At 47.9% G+C, this 13876-nt stretch overlaps 1 protein-coding gene across 1 annotated transcript in view; it reads left to right on the top strand.

Annotated features, from left to right (window-relative positions):
- Nucleotides 1–320: 320 nt before the first annotated feature.
- The window catches only part of LOC308462137 (uncharacterized protein), a 35483-nt gene continuing 21927 nt past the window's right edge, over nucleotides 321–13876 (top strand). The window contains exon 1 of the mRNA XM_080979568.1: nucleotides 321–345. The gene's annotated coding sequence lies outside the window, so the exon portion shown is untranslated. The remainder of the gene's footprint in view (nucleotides 346–13876) is intronic.

Below are 13876 nucleotides of genomic sequence, written 5' to 3' on the forward strand. Positions count from 1 at the left end.
TGGGGACGGGTGGGCAAGCAGAGCCCAGCACAACAACAGTCCAGCCCAAGGCGGAGGCAGGGGCGACTGAGCAAAGCCGGGTGCCTTGTGTGAGTAGCGTGCGCTGGGCATGCCTCTCGATGGCCCGCCAATCCCAGGTGCGCAGGAGAGCGGAGCCGGCGGGCTGCCTCAGCGCCTCGCTCGCCCATAGCAGTAGAGCTGCAGTGCTCCGACAGGCTCTGCTCCACTCGGCAGCGGCCGTCGGCTCTTCCCAATCCCCGGACTCCAAATCTCAGCCCCAGTCTCTTGGCCTGGCGCCCCTGAGAACCCGGCACCCGGGTGCCCCACACCCCTTAGCGCCTATGGGTAAGGCGGCCCAGATGGTGGGTGGGGTCGGTTGGCGATGCTTTTATTTTACTTAATGTATGTGTGGAGTTTTATGTCAGCATCACTTGTGCGGGTTCCATAGCTGTCAACCTTTCCCTTTTCTTCTGAGGAATACTATTTGGAATAAGAGAATTTCCCTTTAAAAAAAGGGAAGCTAATCGCTTGTGCTCCTTTGGTGGTGAGAGAGGTTGGGGTTGGCCTAGGGTGGGGTTGGTTGGTTGGTTGTGGTTGGCTGTGGTGAACTTTTTTTGTGTGTGAGAGTGTGGGGTGTTTTTGAATCAGGTCAGCCATATTGATTCGTATGCTGCAGGCGGATTCTTGTCATTGTCTTGTTGGGCTCTGTATGTGATAAAGGGGAGCCATACCAGGGTGAAGGCATCTTCTTCAATTTGTCCCCGTGTCAGTTTCAGTTTATTGGTTAATTTTTCTCGTAAGGCTGTTTCCCATACTATTTGGCACCACTGGTCCATGCTTACTCCTGACAGGTCTCTTCAGTGTCTGGCTATGATGTTTCTGGCTGCTGAGAGTAGATGGGTTATGAGTTCTTTGTGATGTGAGTGGTCATTATTGCTTTGGAAGATGTTTAGGACTTCTAAATTCTGATCATGTCAGCCTGGATGCAAGACAGAGTGGGGTTTTGCAGAGAAACCAGCCTACTGTCCAAAGATAACATGCACATTCGTTGCTCTGCTTCCCTTTCGCTGTCTATAAATGCAGAATCCTGAAACCGTTTTAAATGTACAGTGGTACCTCAGGTTACATACGCTTCAGGTTACAGACTCCCCTAACCCAGAAATATTACCTCGGGTTGCGAAATTTGCTTCAGGATGTGAACAGAAATCGTGCTCCAGAGGCGCAGCAGCCGCAGGAGGCCCCATTAGCTAAAGTGGTGCTTCAGGTTAAGAACAGTTTCAGGTTAAGAACAGACCTCTGGAACGAATGAAGTACTTAACCTGAGGTACCGCTGTACTTTCCCCTTGTTTCTGTACATTTATTACACAGCTGTGAATAAATTTCCACAGAAATTAACAAACAAGGTGCCGCAAATGAGAGGAGGGCCTCTGCTGTTCCGGCAGCCACTCTTTCAATCTCAATTCCTAGGCAAAGTTGCCTTGCCTTCTCTCTTTACCCCACAATATTAAGGCCTCCCTATTTAGAAAGGGAATTGGCTGCTGGGTTTTTATTGCTCGCCTACCCATAATTATACACAATCCTTCTGGGTTTTGGCTCTGGCATTGTGTTCTGTTTTATTATGCTCCTTAGCGCAGTGGCTTTTAAGCCATTTTACTGCTGGCTTTTACTGCTGCTTGTTGTGTTTTGCTCTTTTGGGAACCCGCCTTGAACTATGTAAGAAAAGGTGGGGTGTACATATTTTATAAACAGGTGTGGGGAATTTAGATATGGCTGAACTACAACTCCCATCATGCCTGGCTATCGGCTGCACTTACTGGGGCTGATGGGAGTTGACTTGGCTTGGGGGAAACAGCCTCGCAGGCCAAATAGGGGTGGCCTGGTAGCCAAAACTAGGCCTGTGAACTCGAGGTTTTCCCACCCACTGTGTAGATAACACTGAGCTACATGGAGCAATGGTTTGACTCTGTATGAGACAACTCCCTGTGTTCCTATTGACTTTTCTCTCCACTGGTGGAGGGAGAGAAGAATGAGTGGTTATAGCACAGCTGGGGAAACCTGTATCTTCCCAGATGTTTCACTACACACGAACAAGTTGTGTACAAATGCAGACTTGCCATAGACAATTTTCAACGATACAGTCGTACCTCGGAAGTCGAACGGAATCCGTTCTGGAAGTCCATTCGGCTTCCAAAATGTTCGGGAACCAAGGCACGGCTTGCGATTGGCTGCAGGAATCTCCTGCAGCCAATCAGAACCCATGGAAGCCGCATCAGATGTTCAGGTTCCAAAGAACGTTCGCAATCCGGAACACTCACTTCTGGGTTTGCGGCATTCGGGAGCCAAAACGTTTGAGTCGCAAGGCATTCGACTTCCGAGGTACGATTGTATTTGGAATTGATTTTTATAAATACCATATTAGATTAAGGTCTGGTTACCTACAATAACAAGTTCCCCCTCTCTTTTTTTGTAATGTACACAATTTATTTTTTGTTGTTATTGCACTGTTTTGTTTTCTAAATTGGAACTACAGTGGTACCTCGGGTTAAGTACTTAATTCGTTCCGGAGGTCCGTTCTTAACCTGAAATTGTTCTTAACCTGAAGCACCACTTTAGCTAATGGGGCCTCCCACTGCTGCACCGCCGCCGGAGCACAATTTCTGTTTTCATCCTGAAGCAAAGTTCTTAACCCGAGGTAATATTTCTGGGTTAGCAGAGTCTGTAACCTGAAGCGTATGTAACCTGAGGTACCACTGTATTTCTTCTTTCTTCTTCTTTGTATCTTATCTTACTCTGCGCACTTGTAATTTTGTACTTTTTTATTTTTCAGTAATTTGTGTGCATATGTATATATAAGATATGTGTGTATATAAGTTGTGTGTGTGTGTGTGTTTCACTCACAGAATCAGCTGGAAGGGACCCTCAGGCCCATCTAGTCCAATCCTTGTAATGCAAGATTCTTTTGCCCAACATGGGACTCAAACCCACAACCTTGAGATTAAGAATTGTTGGATTCCAACCTCAGCCAGCACAGCTGACAAACAAGGGTATGATGGGGGGAGGGTCCAGCAACATCTATAGCAGGGGTCAGCAACCTTAGGTCCATGGGCCACAAGTGGCCCACAGGGGTCATTTAACTGGCCCACGAGCCACCCCTGAACCGAGCCACCCGCTGGGCGAACCCCCGCGCACTGCGCTAAACCTGTGCAGTGCAGTGTGGGGACTCGCCTCTGCGCAGATGCCGAAAATTGCGTCTGTAGAGACACAGGAAATTGCATCTGCACAGACACAGGAAATCACGGGCGCACACGCTCTCTCTCTCACACACACACACACGATCCAGGCCACAGAGGGACCTCCACGGGTGTGAACCAGCCTAGGTACTGTATTTTTCGCTCTATAGGATGCACTTTTTCCCTCCTAAAAAGTAAGGGGAAATGTTTGTGCGTCTTATGGAGCGAATGCAGGCTGTGCAGCTATCCCAGAAGCCAGAATAGCAAGAGGGATCGCTGCGAGTGCTCCCTCTTGCTGTTCTAGCTTCTGGCTTAGCCGCACGAAGCCTCTTCAGGGCACAGGGAGCCATCATCCCGCTGCCCTGTAGATGCTGCGCAGCTATCCCAGAAGCCAGAACAGCGATCCCTCTCGCTGTTCTGGCTTCTGGGATTCAGAATATTTATTTTTTGTTTTGTTTTCCTCCTCCAAAAACTAGGTGCATCTTATGGTCTGGTGCGTCTTATAGAGCAAAAAATATGGTAAACCTTGCCGGCCCCTGATCTACAGAGCCCCAGCTTCGCCATTCTTGGGTCATGGCTTCCTTGCCTGAGAGAGGGGGCCTGACTCACTCACAAGTCTTCTGCCAAGTCTTAGACTTAGACTCATCTCGCATTCACCCATCCGATTTCTGCAACTTCCATGTCCCTACGCGACGTTTGCAGTGTTTTTGGATTCGCAACAGCAGCAGCAAAAAAGGCCGCATTTGCCCCCCGGCAGCTGGTTTCAGTTAGGTCTCGAGACACATGAAAGCCAGCCATGGTTTATTTTTAGCAGAGCCGATTTCGGAGGAAAGCCTTTTATCCTCCAGCCTGGTCATCCATCATGGCCTTTGAGGGTGGGGCCGCATCTCCAAATAGCTCCCACGGACACACACGGCAGCGGCAAAAACCACACTTCCTCCCGGGACGGTTCCTGCAAGACGGGCGCCTGTTGCGGTGAGACCCTCCAACAGCAGGGTTTCAAATCGAGCCTGGGCTTACCGAAGCTCGGCCCCCCAGCACCCGTTTCGGACGGACAGCCCTGAGATTTTGTGAAATGATAAGGAACACACAAGTATTTGGCTGCGTGCAGAGTTGGTGCGCCCTTGTCATTGGAAAAGCCAGATCTCCCCTCCCAACACACAAACGCAACACACACATTTGGGTTTTAGCATAGTTGTCTCTAAGTCAACCCATAGCCCCAGCGCTTTTTACTTTGCAAAATAAAATCCTGCTTAGAGATAATTTGCAAAATAAAATCCTGCTTAAAATCCATTCCCTTTGGCTTCGGTCAGTTTCTCATTTTTCCAACCATAAAATTCAGTTTGTCCTGCTTTAGCACCAACCTGCATGGTTTGTTTAGGAAATCTGTCCATGTGCTCATGCGCAGCTCTAATATGCATGTTTTGTATGCATCTTTGCCTTACATACACAGTTTGGGAAATGATTCTTCCTAATATAATGAGCTTTTGTATGTTTTTATATTTTATTTTTACAAATATCTGCAGTTTGGGGTGCAGGACTGAATTGTAACATTCAGAGGTGTGTCAGTTTTGAAAAATCAATGTGATTCAGGACCTGTTGTGGTTCAGGAAGTGTAAATTAAGTAAGTCTGAACTAATTCATCTCTCCTTCCTGATCACATTTATTCTTCAATTCATTCTGGGTTCTTTCAGTCACTTTAACACCTGTGTGTGTGTAAATCACATTCTGGGGACCTGATCTCTTTCCCCCCCAAATTTTGCCCCCTTCCCAAGACCCCACTGATTTTAGTGGAGGTGCCTCTATTTGAACTGATCTTATAATCGTCAGTTTCATTTGGATATTTGGTTGGATATGTGGACTGCTCATATTAATATATATGCTTAATTTAGGATGGTTGATGGATTATTCTGATTGTTAATGTGAGCTGATGTCGGGTTTCATTTTCCCTGCTACATTTGCAATAATGTACATAATCCCTTAGACCAGTGTTTCCCAACCTTGGGCCTCCAGCTGTTTTCGAACTACAATTCCCATCATCCCTGACCACTGGTCTTGCTAGCTGAGGATTATGGGAGTTGTAGTCCAAAAACAGCTGGAGGCCCAAGGTTGGGAAATGCTGCCTTAGACGTTCCAACAATTAACAGAGAGGACCTATATTGCTGGCATTTTAAGTTCCCACAATGCCCCACAAAGCAGAAATAATTCTGGGGCATTGTGGGAAATTAAAATGGCCGCCAGGCACAGCTTTGTGGTGCTGCTTGGAATGCTAGGCCTGAAATCAATAAAATAAAATAAAAAATGGAGGAGGGGGGTTTCCAGACATGACTAAAGTTGTTTTATTTCTTCTTATTTCTAGTTGTAGCCTTCAGAGTCGCTGCCTTAATACAAGAATCCGGTCTCTCTTTTTCAATACAATCAATACAATCATTTATTTTAGGGAAGAAGAGCAACGTCGCAGCGTGAATCTATACGAATAGTTGGCGATTCAGTTGCCAGGGTGGCGGGTTCTTTGGGTTTTTTGGCAGTAAATGGTTAAAGGTGGTGGGGCTTCGTTTAAACAAATGGGGATCCAGCGATGGAAGTCTATTGCCACCTGCTGGGCACAACCTCTAAGAAACAATATCAAAGGTCAGGTTGTGAAATTCAACTTGGGTAACCCCAATTTAGTACAACCACGAATCTCATAAAAAATAATCTCTTTCGTTTACGGATGAGAAGGGAAGCTGGCTCTCATCCCAGGGCAGAATCAGCACAGGGGCTTGGATTCACCCGGCAAACTCAGGCCACACTGCCTTGCAAGTGAAGATGCAATAAAGATTAAGATCATAGAATCACAGAATTGTAGAGTTGGAAGGAACCCCATGGAAAACGAGCGAGGTCCCAATTAAAGAAGAACGGCAACTTAAACTGATGGAATATGTGCAGGTTGCAGATTTAACATCTAGAATAAGAGAACAAGAAGAATGCACGTTTAAAGAAGACTGAAAAAATGTTTACTGAATATATGGGTGAAAATTGTGTTTATTTAAAACCGCTGGTAGCATTAAGATAAATTCAATAGTGTAAATAAGTTTTGATGGATGTAACCATGGATTACTGAATGGTTTAGTTCACGTCAAATGTGCAGGGATGTGTGGTATGCAAAATGAACCACAGAAAGGGAAGAAGGGAAGTCATGGATTTAAGGTTGTTTAAAGGGACGCGGGTGGCGCTGTGGGTTAAACCGCAGAGCCTAGGACTTGCCGATCAGGAATCCGAGACCAGGGAGAAGAGTCGGTGGAAGAAGATTGGAAGAAATTTAAAGGCTATTTACAGAAATATTGCAAAATTAATGAATGTTAGAATGATGTCAGAATGAAATTAAGTGGTCTTAGCAGCAATGTTATAAAGGTGTGTGTACAAATGGATTGTTAACAGATGAGAATCTAAAGTTATAATATGTTAAGTTAAAGGATTAAGACAAAAACAAAGAGGGAAAGGAATTGCTGAATTAACTAATAGAACTGGAATACAAAAAAGGGAGGTGTGAGGAAGTCAGGGAAGTAAGGAAATGAAATGTAAGTTATGGAAAGATCGATGTGTTTGTTTTTTTAAGTGTTTTTTATCTTTTTTCTGTATTTTGTATTTTTTTTATTTCTTTTTCTTTTTTTTTCTTTTTATCTATGTATTTTTTTCTTTGAAACTTTAATAAATATCATTTAAAAAAAAAAAAAAAGGACTTGCCGATCAGAAGGTTGGCGGTTCGAATCCCCACTACGGGGTGAGCTCCCATTGCTCGGTCCCTGCTCCCACCAACCTAGCAGTTTGAAAGCACATCAAAGTGCAAGTAGATAAATAGGTACCGCTCCGGCAGGAAGGTAAACGCCGTTTCCGTGCGCTGCTCTGGTTCTCCAGAAGCGGCTTAGTCATGCTGGCCACATGACCCGGAAGCTGTACGCCGGCTCCCTCGGCCAATAAAGCAAGATGAGCGCCGCAACCCCAGAGTCAGCCACGACTGGACCTAATGGTCAGGGGTCCCTTTACCTTTACCTTTAAATGAATATTTTAAAATGTAAATTAGAATATATATATATATATATGGGATCCCCGAGGGTCATCTAGTCCAACCCCCCCTCACAATGCAGGAATCTTTTGCCCCAATGTGGGGTTTGAACCCACAACCCTGAGATTGAGAAGCTAAGGCTCTACTGACTGAGCTATCTGAACTGCCCTGTATTTCTCATTCCGCTTCACTTTGCAGCCTTGACAGAAGGGGCGAGGAACCTGCGATTCTCCAGATGTGGTTGGACTACAACTCTCATCGTTCCTGACCATGGGCCATCCTTGCCAGGGCTGATGGGCGTCCAGAGTCCAACAACGAAACAGCCCTCCATCCCTGCATTTAACAGAGACAAATTGCTTTGGAGCCAAGAGTGCTGGAGATGGACAGACCCCGAAGAATGCTATATGTGCACCAGCTAGTTCCCTTCTTACGTGTGGGTCGCCTGAAGGAGGAATGGAAGCAGACTAAATCACAACTAGCAACCTTGGAGCACACACAGGACTCTCCCCTGGGACCCTGGGCTCTCTGAAGTTTGTGCATTAGGCGTTGCCTACCGTGACTGCCGCGATGTGTGTGCAGCCTTCTGTGTAATGGGAACAGCCGAAACAATCCGAGACGCTCCAGCGCGTAACTAGGAGCTATTTGTTCCCAACTGCCTGGGAATCCAGGGTCAGAAAACACAAGGCTGGCACAGCGCAAACAAGAAAACATTGGTCTCCTGGGCCTGCTCACTCTGAGGTCTGTGAAAGGAAGATGGAGCAGCCAAACTGCTGCCGGAAAGCAAGGCCGATACAGAGGAAGCTGCCTTATCCTGTGTCAGATCCGCAGTCCATATAGATCAGTACTGTCTACACTGACTGGCAACAGCTCTTCAGACAGAGCCCTGCCTAGAGATACTGGGGATTAAACCTGCGACCTTCTGCATGCAAAGGAGGTGCCCTTCCACTCAGCTGCGGCCCTTCCCCAAACTACTTGCTCTTGAGTGTTGTACTGAAGCATTTGTGGGAATGTTCAGGGTGGTAGAAGAGGATATATTGCTTATTAATATCCTTCCTAACTTGCGCTAGCAAGTTCCTTTATGTAGTAGAGTTGTTGTTGTTTAGTCGTTTATTCGTGTCCGACTCTTCGTGACCCCATGGAGCAGAGCACGCCAGGCACTCCTGTCTTCCACTGCCTCCTGCAGTTTGGTCAAACTCATATTAGTAGCTTCGAGAACACTATCCAACCATCTCGTCCTCTGTCGTCCCCTTCTCCTTGTGCCCTCAATCTTCCCCAACATCAGGGTCTTTTCCAGGGAGTCTTCTCTTCTCATGAGGTGGCCAAAGTACTGGAGCCTCAGCTTCACAATCTGTCCTTCCAGTGAGCACTCAGGGCTGATTTCCTTAAGAATGCTTAGGTTTGATCTTCTTGCAGTCCATGGGACTCTCAAGAGTCTCCTCCAGCACCATAATTCAAAAGCATCCATTCTTCAGCGATCAGCCTTCTTTATGGTCCAGCTCTCACTTCCATACATCACTACTGGGAAAACCATAGTTTTAACAATACAGACCTTTGTCAGAAAGGTGATGTCTCTGCTTTTTAAGATGCTGTCTAGGTTTGTCATTGCTTTTCTCCCAAGAAGCAGGTGTCTTTTAATTTCCTGACTGCTGTCACCATCTGTAGTGATCATGGAGCCCAAGAAAGTGAAATCTCTCACTGCCTCCATTTCTTCCCCTTCTATTTGCCAGGAGGTGATGGGCCCAGTGGCCATAATCTTCATTTTTTCGATGTTGAGCTTCAGACCATATTTTGCGCTCTCCTCTTTCACCCTCATTAAAAGGTTCTTTAATTTCTCCTCACTTTCTGCCATCAAGGTTGTGTCATCTGCATATCTGAGGTTGTTGATATTTCTTCTGGCAATCTTAATTCCAGCTTGGGATTCATCCAGCCCTTTTTATGCACAGTGGATAGCTGCTTGCAGGCTCGTGTGAGGCTCTCACTATTATACAATTCAATCTGTCTCAGATTGAATTGTACGTTCCTGGTAAGCTCCCTTGAATACCTCTTAAAAGAATAAAAATGCCACAATCTTATTCAAAGTCAACAAAAGAAGTTTACGCACATCAGTTCACAGTTGGATTCCTGAAGGCAGACTTAGTTACAAATATGTACATGTGGATCTACCCCATATGGGGGAATAATCCCAGTGCTTCTGCTAGCTGAGAGCTAGCAGAGCAGTCCTAGCTAAAAGCTGGTCAAACAAAGAAGGAAGTCAAAAAAGAAGGGAGGGGTGCTGCATGACTCGTCCTTTTGTTACCTGGACAGGTAAGGCCACACCCACCTTCTACCACATGCAAAAAGAAGGATGCTCCAGCCAGGAGGAACAGGAAGTTTCGACTGGCTGGACCAAACATTCCCTCGCATGTCTTCTCTAGCATTACAAGGAATGTTGTACTTGACTGCCTCTCATGGATCACATCTCACAGCATTCTGGCCTACGAACCGGCCCTACCGTTGGGCAGAGGGATGTGGCTACCTCAGGCAGCTGGTTTGGGGTGTCGTGTTGTTATGTCATCTCATGTTTTATTTGTGCCACCAGGAAGTGGGGGAGGCCCTTGTGGGATTTCCTGCTTCAGGTGCCCAAACAGTGTGACCAGTATTAGATGCTAATAGTCCTGGTTAGTAATCCAGCTCCTGTGGGGTTGTTGTTTTTTACTGGATAGCTCCATTGGTAGAACATGAGTCTCTTAATCTCAGGGTTGTGGGTTCGAGCCCCACACTGGGCAAAAAAGATTCCTGCATTGCAGGGGCTTGGCCTAGATGACCCTCGTGGTCCCTTCCAAAGCTACAATTCTATAATTTCCAAGTTGTCTTCAAGGGTAGCCCCGCATGCAACACGATACAGTAGTCTAGAAGGAATGGTGAGAGAGCATGGGTGCTAATTTGTCCTGACTGCTAGCAGAAGCCAACAGGGGTGCTGTGAGGTGGTGTGGCGATGGACTGACTCAGTCCAAGGTAGTTAGGCTAATTCTCAGGTCACATCCACCAAATACACTTATATACCACTTTAACAGTCATGAAGCATGCTGGGAACTGTAGTTTGCTAAGGGCGCAGGAAGCTGTAGGTCGGCGAGGTCAGCTCCCTTAGCAAACTACAGTTCCCAGGATTCTTCGGGGTAAGCCCCGACTGTTATCAGTGGTATCAGAGTGCTTTAAAGGCATGTGGTTGACTTGATCACTGTCAATCTGGTAGGCTGGGTCACTCAAAAATTAGCAGGACCTTGGACAGATCCATACTAGCCATTGGAGTTATGCAGCCCAACTGAGCCTTATCCTCTCCCAAGATCTGCTCCCTTGCTAAGAAAAAGTATTAAAGGAACCACGAATGAATTGGAACCATGTACTCTGTCGACACTCTTGCTGGGGGGTGTGGCCTGTGTGGGCCATTTCCAGACCAAGTGGACTTAGTTGGGGTGCTGGTGGAGGGGGAGATCTGTTGGCATCCATCCATCTCAGGAGCCAATGGAGGAGTGAGCCTTTGGGGGATGAGCTCAAGCTGTTGGAAGATTGCAGCACCTGCTGTGGCTGTAGAAATCAATATGGGAGAGACATGTTTTGTTGCAGCTGGGACAGATGAAGGCGTACGGTTGTGCTTCTGCAGATGCACCATGGTGTTTCTTCTCTCTGCACTCCTCCCAGCAGTCATCCCTCCTCTGGTCACTGTTATGAGCACATGAAGAAGAAGAAAAGTTTGGATTTGATATCCCGCATTTTCACTACCCTAAGGAGTCTCAAAGCAGCTAACATTCTCCTTTCCCTTCCTCCCCCACAACAAACACTCTGCGATGTGACTGAGGCTGAGAGACTTCAGAGAAGTGTGACTGGCCCAAGGTCACCCAGCAGCTGCATGTGGAGGAGCGGAGACGCGAACCTGGTTCACCAGATTACGAGTCCAGCGCTCTTAACCACTACACCACACTGGCTCTTGACTTGACTGCCCATCTCCAGGCACTGAGGTTGCCCACAAAGGATTCCCAAGGGGCAGGGTTGATGTTGCCAGCCTTCTTGTCACATTTGTAGACATCTTTGAAGAGTAGAGTTGGTCTGCCAACAGGCCTGGGGCCTGATGCCAGCTCTCCGTGGAGCACAGCCTTGGAGATGCTGCCATCTTCCATTTCTGTGGACACAACCAAGCACAGTGTGGACGTCTCTGCGACAGGAGCGTGAACATGCTGGGCATGTAGGCTTGGGAGAGAACATTGTTGTTTGGAATTCTGTCCTGCCATGTGGTACCCAAAATCCTTCTAATGCAGCGCACATAGGTGTTGAGGCGTTACTCCCAACAGTGAGAATTCCCTATAAATCACTATGTAAGCGGGTGGCACTGTGGTCTAAACCACTGAGCCTAGGGCTTGCCAATCGGAAGGTCAGTGGTTCGAATCCCCGCAACAGGGTGAGCTCCCATTATTCGGTCCCAGCTCCTGACCACCTAGCAGTTCAAAAGCATGTCAAGTGCAAGTAGATAAATAGGTACTGCTCCGGCAGGAAGGTAAACGGCGTTTCCGTGCGCTGCTCTGGTTCTCCAGAAGCGGCTTAGTCATGCTGGCCACATGACCCGGAAGCTGTACGCCGGCTCCCTCGGCCAATAAAGCAAGATGAGCGCCGCAACCCCAGAGTCAGCCACGACTGGACCTAATGGTCAGGGGTCCCTTTACCTTTAAGCCAGAGGTTATCAACCTTTTTGAGTCCACGGCTCCCTTGACCAACAACATTCTTTCTGTGGCACCCTTGTGGGGCTCAGGAGCCCAGTTATGTCACCCTTGCCTACAGAGCAGGAAGCCTCTCACCCTTTTTGAACACCTTCCCTTGTGGAGGGTTCCCTCAGCCTCCTCTCCCCTCTCCTTGGGAGTCCTCTGGGCAGCCGCTGCTGCCACCCCTGGTCTCTGAGCTGCCCCCCACTGCTCCAAAGAGAGGTGTCTCCTCACACTGCCCCACAGGGGCCTGGGACTTGTCTCTCCATTCCCAAGAGCAAGGGCTGGTGGACGGGCTGGCTGGGCTCCCTCGCCTGCTTGCTTGCTTATTCCGAGGCCGCCTCAGCTCCTGGCAACCAGCACCCCCTGGCCAGCCCCAGAGGCACCATTTGCCTGCAGAGCTTGTAGCCAGGGCTGCTGCAACAAACAGTCACACAAGCCTTTGGGAGGCAGGGACATGAGAGGGCATCAGAGGAGGGAGGGAAGGAAAGAGAGGCAGAGGTCAGTGTTGGCCGTGTCACCCCTGACTTTCATTCAACGCACCCAGGGTGCCCTGACACCACTGGTTGAAAACCACTGAGGTAAGCAACCGATCAGCCTGACTTCAATCATACAACCCAACAACCCTTTAGAAATCCAATACAGTGGTACCTCTGGTTACGAACTTAATTCGTTCCGGAGGTCCGTTCTTAAACTGAAACTGTTCTTAACCTGAGGTACCACTTTAGCTAATAGGGCCTCCCACTGCCACCATGCGATTTCTGTTCTCATCCTGAGGTAAACGTCTTAACCCGAGGTACTACTTCCGGGTTAGCGGAGTCTGTAACCCGAAGCATTTGTAATCCAAGGTGCTTGTAACCCGAGGTACCACTGTTTATTTCTTAGTCCAGAAACCAATGCATTTCAACGGCCATTGTGTGTCCTTTGTTTAGGCTGTTCCCATCCTGGAGCCCAATACATTTTGCTGCCTGAGGCAGAGGACAAGATGACACCCGCCTGTGTCTATTCCCAATAAGCCTGCCAGTTGGCTCTTACTTCAACCCTGGAATTGTGGCAGCATCCCACACGGCACCAGAGGGCTCTCTCTAGATTAGGGCAGATTGCAAACTATGCACTCACCCCTCCACATTTGCCGCCCGAAGCAGCTGCATCACTCTGCCTAATGGTAGGGCCAGCCCTGTCTCCGATCCTGCCCCCCCCCTTCAGAATCTATTCAGTGACTTGGAAGACTGGTGGCAGTGGGTGGGTGGGTAGGGGAGACTTGCTGTGAATTATTTGTGACTAATTACTTCTTGCCTCTATTTTTGTCCTCTCGTTCTTCTCCACTCCCACCTCTTCCTCTTCCCCTGGGAAGATGCTGTCATCTCCGACTCTGATAAGGCGTTGTTGTTGTTTTCCCCTCTCCCTGTGACACGTTGATAGGGAAGCAGGCTAAAAGCGGATTTAATTATATATAGGGGGTGTTTTCCAAAAACAAAGCGGTGATGGCGGCTGTATCAGCTGCTTCACCCTCCTCAGGTACAAAGCACTTTTCCGTTCCTCGTGTTCCACGTTACTGGAAAATAGCAAAGGGGAGGGAGAAAGTCACACAAACCACCTCCCCTGCATTCAAGAGAGATCACAACAGATCTCTCAGCAGCAGTGGTGCCTTGGAGATCCCACCCTTCCCTTTTCCCGGAATAATCCCCTTCCTAGATCAGAGCAAAAGTCTATCTCAGCAGCCTGAAGGGCCAGCATTAAGAATTCCCTTTCCATTAAGCGAAGGGTCGTAGCTCAGTGGCTGTCAGAGAGCGAGCCGGCAGTAAATCACACTGTCAACGTCGGACTTAACTCTTTATTAGCAGAAACAGGATCTCCACAGACTCGGCTGA

The sequence above is a fragment of the Podarcis pityusensis genome (genome assembly GCF_964106645.2).
Source record: "Podarcis pityusensis genome assembly, chromosome: 13".
Classification (NCBI taxonomy): domain Eukaryota; kingdom Metazoa; phylum Chordata; class Lepidosauria; order Squamata; family Lacertidae; genus Podarcis; species Podarcis pityusensis.